Below are 13,260 nucleotides of genomic sequence, written 5' to 3'. Positions count from 1 at the left end.
CTGACTGTATTGCTCGCAGGACAAAACTTTTCACTGTGCCTCGATGCACGTAACAATAAATTCAATTCAATTCAATTCAAGGACAAGAGTAGCAGATATATACCTCCACCTGCAAGTTTCCCTCCCAGCCGCTCACCATCCTGACTTGGAGAAATATCACCATTCCTTCAGTAATTCTGGGACAAAATTCAGGAGTTCCTTCCTTAATGGAATTTTGCAGTGTACCTTCAGCAAAAGGACTTCAGCAGTTCAAGAAGGAAATGCACCGCCATCTTCCCAAGCAGTAGAGAAGAGTAGCCTTTTATTTGTCATTTCTATCATACAAACTGATCAGTAAGTATGAGATAGTGTTCCTCCAGGACTGAGGACAACTATAGATAGGCATCTGATGATGGTGCAGCCAGTGAATCCCACATTCCCTAAATAGATAAAACAAACCTTGCAGAGTAGTGCACATGTGTGTGCTGGAAGCTATATACATAACATTGATACAAAGAGTCCCGTTCTTTGCAGACAGAAAGCACATGTACTTGCACTGTGTCTATTCCAACTGAAGCAATAGGTAACAGTCATTCACTGATTAATTTCTTAGGGCAATATCTTGTTCAATCAGAGTCAACCTGCTTGGTTGAAATGTAAACAAAATTTGATAATTAACTGTCAGCCATTATCCATCATCCATGCACTATCCATGGCAGTGCCTATATCAATCAGAGTCCAGACTTGCAGACCAATCAACATTCCTTTCTTGTATATTATACATGTTGTATCCACTTCAAGTTGTACTCTTCTGTGTAGCCTTTTCATACTTGGGATATAAGTGTCACTGGCTGGGCAAGCATTTATTACCCGTTCCTTGAGAAAGTGGTGATGATATGCCTTCTTGAACTGTTGCAGTGCAATGATGAAGGCAAAATGTGTCATTTTCAACAACAATCAATATCAGGGATTTATAATATGCAACTTTGCTATGCAAAAGCACAGGTAAAAGTGTCAGATGAATTGAGTGATTCTCTATGAATAAAAACTGTATATAGAATGTTTCACAAACACAACAAATCCTCGATGCTTCTTTACCAATGAAGTACACCTGAGCATTATCACTTTTTTGCAACTAGAGAACAAAATCGAGTAGAAAAGTGAATTTAGTGAGATGTTAATTTGGTGCAATGAATGGAGGTGATAAGTAATTTTAAATAAAGAACAAAGGTAACTACATCAATAATCAACCCAGATGTAATTGACAGAGTGACATTGTGTTCAATGGAGAGTGGAGCAGCAGAATCTGAAAAATGAAGAGGAGTACAGTATATAGGTTCGTACCTTGAGAAGACTTTTTATGTTTAGTTGGCTAAAAATGTATTTGTGCAGGATTACTTCAAATTTCTACTTCAGTGTCTTTCATGGTTAGTGCAGTGAGAATTAGTAAGGATTTAATAACATTGCAAATAACTGCAATTCTAAGGAAAACTACATTTGACGATGCAAATACCTGCTAAATAGCAAAATAATAAATCACAGGAATTAATTCATAAATCTGTGACAGTTGACAATTTCCTGTTACTGAAGGCAACAATTATTGATTACAGGCTCTTGGGCAATTTGGAACTGTTACTTTGAAAGGACATGACAATAACAAGGGGGAATACTGAGACTGGAGTCATATCTCTGTCAATGTCCAACTCTGGTGTCCTGCTCATGGGGATGCTATCATGCACCAAGAGGGAGAGGCAACTGCACACTGTCACATTTGGGGTTTTTCTCATGGCAATGCAAGGTTGGACAGATGCCTCCCTTTTCCCCTCTACTAACGATACAAGCGCTTCCAATAGAAAAGGCCACAGTGGAGACCTCTACTCAGATTATAGAGTTCCTCAGTACATTGTTTATTTCAAAGCCTGGAACACCCAGATGATAACTGTCAAGATTATCTCAGGCAGTGAGATGGCACTCCCAGGATCCTCCCTCCAGCTCAGCTGTAGATGAAGTGGCTACCACTTGTTGGAGCAATCATTACCATTTTCACAAGTTGATTTAGTTGCACTATGGTGGTAGATACGTATATGCCTTTAGTGCTATCTTGTAATCTCTGTGCATGACTTAATCATGCTTGAAGAGCCTATGTTGTGTGATGGGTGGTGAAAATGTTGGCAGATGTGGAGGAGATGTCCACAGTGGTAAGTGAGTATTTGAGCTTCCAGTATGCAAATGGACTGAGGAATTGACTCGAAATGAGATTTTCTCAAACCTCCCTAAGCAACCTTCATCAGTATCCTGACTTCAGGTTGAGATATTGTACTGCTTTCTCAACCTCCTCTTCCAAAAACAACGTCCTGCATTTTGCCAGGATTTGAGGCTCCCCTTCATCACCCCTGAAGGTGTTTTGCAAGATTGTGAAGAGTGCAGCACACTACAATGATCATGGAGCCCCTTCACTGGATTGTATTGTAGGACTGCCCTCGAATGGTCTAGACACTGCGATCATAAAGGCAGTTATCTGCTTTGTTATGGCCTGGCAGAAACGATACGAGATGTTGCATTGAGCCTATGATTCAGTATTGGGGTTTCTCATGGTATTAAAAGCTATGGTTTGAAATACTACAAAAATGTTCCCAAGGATGCTCTACTGAGTTGCGTGATAGCCTTGAATGGATGTGATATTGTGACTGCCAAAGAATAAATGAATCATGAGTGCTTCCCAGGAAATGGGTTCATACTTGGAGGATGTGTTTCTAATAGTCATTTATTAACAACATGCTAATTAATAGAGTAGAACATCCTTCATATTGATGAAGACAAGATTAGATTACCTACAGTGTGGAAACAGGCATTTCAGCCCAACAAATCCATACCGACGCTCCGAAAAGTTAACCACCCAGACCTATTCCCCTACCCTATATTTACCCCTGACTAATGCACCTAACACTATGGGCAATTTAGCATGGCCAATTCACCTAATCTGCAATCTTTGGATTGTTGGAGGAAACCAGAGCACCTGGAGGAAACCCATGCAGATACAGGCAGAATGTGCAAACTCCACACAGACAGTCACTCGAGGTGGGAATTGAACCCGGGTCCCTGGTGCTGTGCCAACCACTGAGCCACTGTGCCCCCCCCCCCCCAAGAGAGCAGGCTTGGCCAATGTAGCTTTGGTAGCTATTAATAAGTGTAATCTGCAACTCCCTGCACAATCAAGAAGACTGAAATGGCCTCAAAGTCTACAAGAATACAGCCAACGTTTCCAGGATTGTACAGCACTACTGCCTCACACCGCCAGAGACCCGGATTCAATTTCCGCTTCAGGCAACTGTCTGTGTGGAGTTTGCACATTCTCCCCGTGTCCTCTGCGTGGGTGTCCTCTGGGTGCTCCCACAATCCAAAAAGAAATGTGCAGGTTAGGTGAATTGGCCATGCTAAATTGCCCGTAGTGTTAGGTGAAGGGGTAAATGTAGGGGGATGGGTCTGGGTTGGTTGCGCTTTGGTGGGTCGGTATGGACTTGTTGGGCCAAAGGGCCTGTTTCCACACTGTAAGTAATCTACAAAAAAAGAATCAAACAATCTCTCCAGACATTTTAAACTGAACCTTCATGAATCCCTGAGCTTAAAATATTTGACCAGGAGAAAGTGAAGACTGCAGATGCTGGAGATCAAAGTCAAGAGTGTGGTGCTGGAAAAGCACAGCAGGTCAGGCAGCGTCTGAGAGCCATTCATTCCTGATGAAGGGCTTTTGCCCGAAACGTTGATTCTCCTGCTCCTTGGATGCTGCCTGACCTGCTGTGCTTTTCCAGCACCACACTCTGGACTCTGATAATATTTAACCACCTATCATAGCCCACACATCTCCAATAGATCCTTGAAAATGTACATTTGCATAAAGGTCTAACTCGACAGTGTCACTGGCATCACCCAGCACCACTGAATGCAGGTTGTCTTTTAACATTGTACAGAGGTCAATGACTGACTCCCAGAAAGATGCAATCTTCTCTGCTTTTTCCAGTCAGATAACTACAGGTCGTCAATTCAAGCTCTGATTACTCCAAAGCAAAAGTTGCTCCATTTTTTGCCTCTCTCCTGGATTGGCTCCCAATGCTATCCTGATGGATTCTGGATGGCCACAGTGTGCAACTCTTGGTCCTCCTGCTGCCACAGTTGCACAGCCTCAGATCCCTTATTCCCCTTTTCCCTGTCCCTTCCTTCTATCATACATTGAATGTATGTCTGTGAAGAGTCCCCTTTAACCAACGGTTTCGAGCAGATGAAGTGTCTGACTCTGGAGCCTTGGTCTTTCTGTTCAGTCCGTCTCCACAATGCTGCTTGCATCTTCCATTTTCTTGCCAGCAAATTACAGAGATGTGCGTCTACCAAAAAAGCTGATCTACCAGCCCAGGATTCTGAATGTGACTGGAAAACCACCAGCTTTAATTGGCTGGGTAACAGGAGGCTTAGGATTTTTATTTGTCATGCATTAAATTTAGAGGGCATCATTAAATCATTGTCAAGGATATGTTTATGTCTGAGAAGTGCCTTTTCGACTGCTTTTGTTTTTCAGCATTTGCATTAGGTTTTACTGGCTCACAGCCTTCCCATGCTGTAAGATTTAACTTTAGGAATCACAGAATACACAAAAAAGTGGATCCAACCCCTGTGCATTTACAGAATAGATTATTAAGGAGCAGCAGTTAAATATGATGCAAATGCTAAATAGATTAGAAAGGCAAACAACACCTAACAGTGAAGTCCCGAAGATTGAAGAGATGGATAAAGACCATTTTTGCTGCTGGGTGTAGCAGTCACTTGTTTGTTCTGGTTGCAGCTTTCTTGCTTGGTCTTTTCCTTCTCAATCAGAGCAAGGAATTGCTGAAAACTGTCTCTCGACTTCTATGTTTAACTGTGCACGTGCAGGTACGATAAACTGCTGACAGTTTCAGTGAGTGCTAGCAAGCTCAACTGCATTTCAACACAAAGCCCCAGACATTCCTTTAGATTATGACCTGTATGATGAGATCCATTAACACACCTAAACTGAAGCACCTTCTCTCTTTTCTTTCTATCTCGAGCCAGTATTGGGTATAAAGAGAATGGGGAGAAAGTGAGGACTGCAGATGCTGGAGATCAGAGCTGAAAATGTGTTGCTGGAAAAGCGCAGCAGGTCAGGCAGGATCCAAGGAGCAGGAGAATCGACGTTTCGGGCATAAGCCCTTCTTCAGGAAGCCCTGTTTCCTGAAGAAGGGCTTTTGCCCGAAACGTCGATTCTCCTGTTCCTTGGATGCTGCCTGACCTGCTGCGCTTTTCCAGCAACACATTTTCAGCTATAAAGAGAATGAGGCTAGAATGGTAATGAGAGATAAGACCATAAGACATCGAAGCAAAAGTAGGCTAGTCAGCATTCATCGGATTTGCTCTGTCATTCAAGAAGTTGTGGCTGATTTGATAATCCTCAAGTCCACTTTCCTGCCTTTTCCGCATATCTCCTGATGCTCCTACTGATTAAAATCTGTCCATCTCAGCCTTTAACTTATTTAAATGACCCAGCCTCTCCAGCCCTCAGTGGTAAAGAATTCTCTATTCCCTGAGAGAAGAAATTCATCATCATCTCTGTCTTAAAAGTGGGGTCACTTATTCGTAGAAGATGCCCTCTGGTTGTAGACTCTCCTGCAAGGGGAAACAACCTTTCTGAATGTACACTGTCAAGTTCCCCAAGAATCTTGTGTGTTTCAATAGTGTTGTCTTTCATCCTTCTACATTCCGGTGAGTAAAGGCACAATATACTCAATTTCTCCTCATAAAACAAACCGTCCATATGTGGTTTCGGCCTCATGGACCTTCTCTGGACTGCCTCGAATGTAATGGCGAAAGTGAGGACTGCAGATGCTGGAGATCAGAGCTGAAAAATGTGTTGCTGGAAAAGCACAGCAGGTCAGGCAGCATCCCAGGAGCAGAAGAATCAGGAAATGAAGAAGGGATTATGCCCGAAACGTCGATTCTGCTGCTCCTTGGATGCTGCCTGACCTGCTGCGCTTTTCCAGCAACACATTTTTCAGCTAGAATGTAATGGCACCAAGGAAGTAAGGCAGAGATTCTGTAACATTTTATCCATAACTCAAGACATTCAAGTTGCCTCACAGGTGTGAATTCAAACCTATGGATGCAGTACAATATCAACTTTTTTTGCAATATGATTTGCTTGCCTGGTTGCACTGAATTACAGCTTGGTCTTCTTTATCACATTAGCTGCATTCTCTTTTTATCTTAGAGCATCCAATCATCCACCTGAAATCAAACTCATGGAGTTGAACAAATTATTCAGTGAATTTCTATTTGTCGATGTCTATGCAGCACTGAGAGAAGAAGGTGACAGTACTTGGACAGGAAACCTTAGCAGTCGATATGGTTGTTTTCAAACATGAAAATTGGCATAATGTGAAAAAAGCTGAAAATGTGTTGCTGGAAAAGCGCAGCAGGTCAGGCAGCATCCAAGGAACAGGAGAATCGACGTTTCGGGCATAAGCCCTTCTTCAGGAATGAGGAAAGTCCTCATTCCTGAAGAAGGGCTTATGCCCGAAACATCGATTCTCCTGTTCCTTGGATGCTGCCTGACCTGCTGTGCTTTTCCAGCAACACATTTTCAGCTCTGATCTCCAGCATCTGCAGCCCTCACTTTCTCTCGATAATGTGAAAAAAGCAAGGAACAAAAATGTGGAGACAAATAAATTCTTTGTGGGTGATTGATGAAACTCCATCAACACCAGACAATTAGACTTGAAATTGTTGGAGTCAGCAATTTAGAATTGAGTGCCATTTATGTCACTTTGATCAGCCTTAAACAGAATCTGTTAGATAATTTACAAATCACTTCACTAGCTATTTATATCTTTAACAATGGAAATATTATGAAGTACTTTTCCATTCCAAACAATTTCAAGAGCATAAAAAGTGAAAGAACTGCAGGTGCTGTAAATCAGAAACAAAAAAAGAAGTTGCTGGAAAAGCTCAGCAGATCTGGCAGCATCTGTGAAGTGAAATCAGAGTTAATGTTTTGGGTCTGGGGACTGTTCCTCAAAACTTCCTCAGTTTTAATTTCATGGGGATGACACACTGTCAACCACAGAGGTAACAATAACATAATCCAGACGGAAACATTCATTACATGTGTTTTCATAGTTTTGCTTATACCATTTGCTACTCAGGCACTTTTGCACAACTAAGAAAGTAGATAGCAGTCCTGCTACTAGGTCTCCATCTACAAGCAGATTCTCTGTCAGTACTGAGCTATGCAAGAAATACTACATTTCTTTCTCCATCCTGTGGGGTGCACAAGTGCTTCCACTCAATATGTTAGTCAGTCAGCTAAGGTCAGGAATTCACCATATTAAAATTCCATAAGAGAATCCTTGTGTTACCAATCTAATAGACTTTCAAACATCAGTACGTCTCTGCTGCTGGGCCATCTGTTTATTTGACAATGCAGTCTTTTCCCCTTGCCTTATCAATTTGGTGAGTTAAAAAACATACAATCTGTTCTGTTTGAAATGGGTTTTATCCTTCTGACTATGAACTCTTATACCTTTGATGAGAGTTTAATGGCACTGGACTAATGTTAAAATATTTCAATATGTTTCTGGCATTGCAGTACGTTTTAATGGCATAAATTAAAATTTTAGATAACTGTTGTATCCGGACAACCCAGTGAAATTCCAGGCACATATCCAGCTGTAGAATTAGCTTGATCCCAAAATCCATGGGAACTTGTTTTCTATCTCTTTAATGACCATCCTCCTACAATGCAATATTCTGCAGATCTGGAGCAGCCATGCAGCTGTGCTGGGAGAATGCTTCCAAGTTTATTTTCTCAGTGGTGGTCTGGCCAGGATGATGTAGATGCTTGCCACATCTTCGGATGATATATTGTGTGTGGCTCTTGCAAAGGAAGTAAGTGGAGCTGAAGAATGCCTTGTAAGCTTGACTTTTACTGTATATAAACTCTATTTCAATGAAATGTATGACCTGCTCTCCTAATGAAACACCAGGACATTGCAGATGAGCTGAGCTATTTTTCAAACCAGATTTTTCTTTAAATTTGGAAACATTTAAAGTAACATTAAATGCTACCTATCTATATGGACATAGTGAGCTCAGAAACCATTTAGAAGGAAAGTCGTAACGAAGGTGAGGAATACAAAACCCTCTATTCCCCTCCTAATGTGCATCCAAAGTGTGAGACGTTACCAGAGCATACCCAGGTATGTTAGAATAAATACAGTGAGTGCTGTCATGTGACAGGAACACATAAGTATTTTAATCTATCAGAATGCAATAATTGTATCAAAACAAAATGTAATTGCCAATTAAATCTAGCTGAAAGGCTGTTGTCACACACACAAACACCATTTGAAATTGTTATCCTTTGCACTTTCACCTATATCTGGTACTTCCAAAATCATCATTTTTACATGAGTAGCTCAGCAGAATGAAACAAGGACCAACAAAAACATATCTGATAATCAGTTTGACTCACATCACCCATTGTCTGATTTCAGTCTGATATCTTATGTAATGTCCAAAGCTGTGCAAAACTTCCAAAAGCAAATGCGAAATAAATCTCCAGAAGCCATCCAATAGCTGGAGTTCATTCTGTAAATCTTTAATAGAAGCTAATATTGGATTTTGTCAACAACCTGTGAAGCAAGTCTCTAACTCTCAAATCCTTGAAATCTATGCTGAAGATTATTTGCTATAATTCTGAAAAATGGAGTAAGGCAACATTATTTCAATAGTGTATCTCTTCAAAATGGTACAGAATTTATAAAGCAAGGCCTTGCAGGCCAAAAGTTTGTTTTTCTGAAAAAGAAAATTCACAGGATAAACATAATGGATATGGTTGAAAATGGACTTTGCGCTGTTATGGTTTCACTTGATACTAAAGAAACAAAACATTCTTTAAACAATAAATATTTATTTTTAAAAAATATTTGTGTCATTTTGATATTTTAAAAAAATATTTTGTTTTATTTCAAACAAACTCTACCCTATTTCAAAAAGCTTAGGTTTCAGTAGGTCACTAATAGACTTAGTTTGAGTTTTGGTATTGCTGTATTAGGAAACTTATTTTAAAAACTTGCAATTATACATTTGTACTTTTGATTATGCTATAATCTATTTTGGATAGAATGGCATCAGTGTGCTTGACTTGTAATCTACAACAGTGTTTATATAAATATACACAAGTTTTATGGCTTTTAAATAAAAACATGTTTGTTACTTTTATATGTGCCAAAATGTCATTCCCATCTATCTTTTGTTTGCAAGACCGTGGGTCACATACTCATCCATGGCATAAACTTCAATACAGATTTGTAGCCAGTCAACAGAAGACGGGTTTGTGGTAGACTGAGCAGGAATTTGTCTCCTTTCCCCGCCCTCCAGCCCAAGTGAAAAACAATGCTGCACTTTGACACTCTCTTTAAGCCACTCATCTGAGAACGAACAAATGACAGCCTGGATTGACAGAGTGGCAATGGTCTGCAACATAATTCCATGCTGATACTAGAATATAACTGGAAACTAAAGCTTGATTTTTCTTGCAAAATTACGTCCACTTTAGATAGTTGTGTTCATATTTTTAAAAAGGCAAATTATTGAAAAATAATTTGATCATTTTATACTAAATAATTAAAATCAATGTTTTCTCATTACAACTATACAATAATCAAGATTGGCACACAAAGTATATATTAATAATAAAAGGTAAAATAAAACATGGTGAGTTGGTATGTGATTTCCCTGTCCTCTATTCACTAAAAATGTAAACAATCATAAGGGACTGTTGTGGTGAGAAGTAGTGAATCAGTTTAAGATTTAAATTCCTTTTACACTTAAATCCCAATTTGTAGACATGTCAAGTAGTGAGAGACTGAGCAGAAGCAGAGCAAGACATTTGAAGAGCAATACAAGCATGGAAAGTTCTTGATGTGTTTTGCCAAATGATAGTAGGGGCCTAAGAGAGTAATCTGGGAACAGATCAAAAACTACCTTATTGATATCAACAAATTCAAGTTAAGCAATCAAAGCAGGTTCATGAATGAATAAGAAAAGGGGGAAACACGTAAAATAGATAAGAAAAACAGAGAATGAATATTCTGTTAACTGAATGTTACTTGCTTGAGGCCTAACCAGTTAAAGAGGTTTTATAAACAGACCAGGCCATAACCCCAAACTATTAGACACTTGTGAAGGATCAGGCGGGTTGAATGTCACACTGAGTTATCATTGCCATATTAGCAATGTTGAGACAGTCAGCCTTTAAAAAGTAAACTTTAAGAAACCACAGCTCTAAATTGCACTTTCAGAGTCAAATCAATGTTAGCATTGTTTCACATAGATCAAGCCATTATTAAGCTTTAGTGAGTAAATAATAATAAAAATGGGACAAATGTCATGTTTCAACTTATAGTTTTATATTTACATAAATAAGAGAAACTACTTTCTATTTTGTGAGAACAGAGAATGCAAAAACTGTTCATAATAATATCAATTATTTTACTGAAAATATTTTGAACACTAATTAATTTATAACTATCTAACTGAGAAATACGGTACTAAAGTCTTCAAGGGCGTTTTAAATTTTGTTGCATTGGACAAGTGTGGAGGAAAGACCTAGTAAACCTTTTCATGTAAAAACTGGGAATGACATAATGAATCGCAAATCTGCTTATTTCTTCTGATGCCTTATTTACTCCTGGTCATCATTAGAAATTTCACCATTAGGAAGAAACCTAAATATCAGAAAATGCATTTTAATGAGAATGATTGCATCCATCCTCATTTTAATGTAAACTAAAATTTGTCAATTAGATCAGAGAGATTAAAAAAAAGACTTGCATTCATATAATACTTCTTTTATTAAGCTAGTCACAAACTTCTCAAAGTACTTCACATCTCATTAATCATGAAATTACTGTTGCTATGTCGATAGTGAGGCAATCATTTTGCAAACTTAAATGGTTATATTTGACAAGAATGATTCTAGCATTGCAAATTCAAAAAATAAAGAGTATTCTGTTGTGTCTGAGATCAGTCCGTTCATAGTTTGGTTTTCAACCTCATGTCTTAATGAACTTGCTCGGCTGCCAACTAAAATCTTGCCACTTAAATATGTTTATAATATCTTAGGAGCATTTGCGGAAGTGTCTTTTTCTAAATAAACTAATTATTAGGGAAGATTCTGCTAAGTTTCCAAAGTGTCCAGGAGATTGAACGTATCCCCAAACACTTGTTAACGGCAACTGGGTACCCTGAACTGCACAGATATTGAATGCACAATGTGTATGAGGACAAAGAAGTTGCACACTGTCAGTCTTTGAATCTTAAAATCTCTCTGGCATTGCTGCAAAGTAGCAGGTGATTTGCAGCAATACAGAAGTATCAATATAGCTATATTTTATGTTAGAGAGTGCATTTGATTTTGTATGTAGTAAAGAAGACCAAAAGGGCGCATGATATAGGTCATTAACATGTTAAAAGCTATAAATAATGGACATGTGATTCAGTGATTTGTGGAACTGGATGAGCACAGCATTAATAAGCTTGAAAGGAACACAGAAGAAGACGTATGAAACAGGCTTACAAATAAACTGGTAATGTTGCACTAATGAACATCTTTAAAAAGAATCAGATACATTGTTGATTCAAAACAGTATAATTGGCTTTCTGGACATGAATGCATGCAATACTTCTTAATCCTCCCATTTTAATCAAAACATCCCTGTGAGAAACAGGTGCAGTGCAAACTCCCAAATGATTAAAATCAGCTTATTTTGCTTGTTTTGTTAAAAAAAACACACACACCCACACCTCGCAGCATCTCATCCTTTTACAGATTGAGAGTTATTTTAAGTTGATCTGATTTATTGTTGTTGCATGTACTGAGGAACAATGAAAAGTGTTGTTTTGTGTGCTGTACAGGCAGATTGTATGGATGGGACAATCAAAATGACAGGAATATGGAATATGACAAGGTTGTTTCAAACATTTTTCTGTTCTTACAGACATGGGTGAGACTTGGCAGAACACCATATAATGGGAACAAAAGTTCGATTTTAACTTCAAGAATAGTCCAAATAAAAACAGACTTAGCTGTTGGAATGCTAGCGAAGTGACAGATTATTTTGGTATATGGACACTGACAGACTGCCAATTGCATTTGCAAATTTGTACTTAAAACAGAAAAGCCAACAAAACTGTTAAATTTTGAATTAGTAATCCCATTGACATATTAGAGTAAACAGTCATGTTTAGTCTCGTGGCTGGATGGAAAACCAACCAGATACAAGAGGCATGCAGCTCAGCTCAACAAGGGAGTGTAGACTGCTCTAGGCACAGGAGGAGAAATGTTTTGAGATTTCAAACTCAAAATAAAGTAAAACAATGGTATAAGTCAGTCAGATTTTAAAATTGAAATTAAAATGGTGAATATTTTAGATCAAATCAAAAAAGAAATGAATAAAATTGAAAAATCTCCTCCAATATCTGAATGATACTTTTTTCCCTAGTTTCATAGTGCTGGAAATGAAATTGAAAACAAAACAATGCCATTGAGAGGAATAGTCAATAGTTTAAGGGTTAAGTAGCTGTCTGTTCCTGCCTTTCTGTCACCAAAAGTGAAAATTCCAAACACAATAAAGAGATGGCTTCTCCTTTTTACTTTCCTAAAAGAAAGTATAAAATCAAAACCCAAGTACTTTGAATCAATAGGTGTCATGTTAATGAGAAAGGCCAGGTATTAGCTCACAATTTCAGACTAGATTAGATTAGATTACATTACAGTGTGGAAACAGGCCCTTCGGCCCAACAAGTCCACACCGACCCGCCGAAGCGCAACCCACCCATACCCCTACATTTGCCCCTTACCTAACCCAAGGGCAATTTAGCAAGGCCAATTCACCTGACCTGCACATCTTTGGATTGTGGGAGGAAACCGGAGCACCCGGAGGAAACCCACGCAGACACGGGGAGAACGTGCAAACTCCACACAGTCAGTCGCCTGAGGCGGGAATTGAACCCGGGTCTCTGGCGTTGCGAGGCAGCAGTGCTAACCACTGTGCCACCGTGCCGCCCACAACTAAGTGATGATTAATATGTTCGACCATAAGTTGCAGCATTAATGTGTCACTGAAGTTGGAAAGGGCTTCCTGCTGACACACAGCAGCAGATTTCTGACTGGGGCTGCAAAGGTTACTGGCTGTAGCATTGGAGGCCTTTGTG

Source organism: Chiloscyllium plagiosum, unplaced genomic scaffold (assembly GCF_037043375.1).
Source record: "Chiloscyllium plagiosum isolate Xiang-an unplaced genomic scaffold, Cpla_swu_hap1 HiC_scaffold_3, whole genome shotgun sequence".
NCBI lineage: Eukaryota > Metazoa > Chordata > Chondrichthyes > Orectolobiformes > Hemiscylliidae > Chiloscyllium > Chiloscyllium plagiosum.
Note: the sequence above shows the minus strand (reverse complement) of the source record.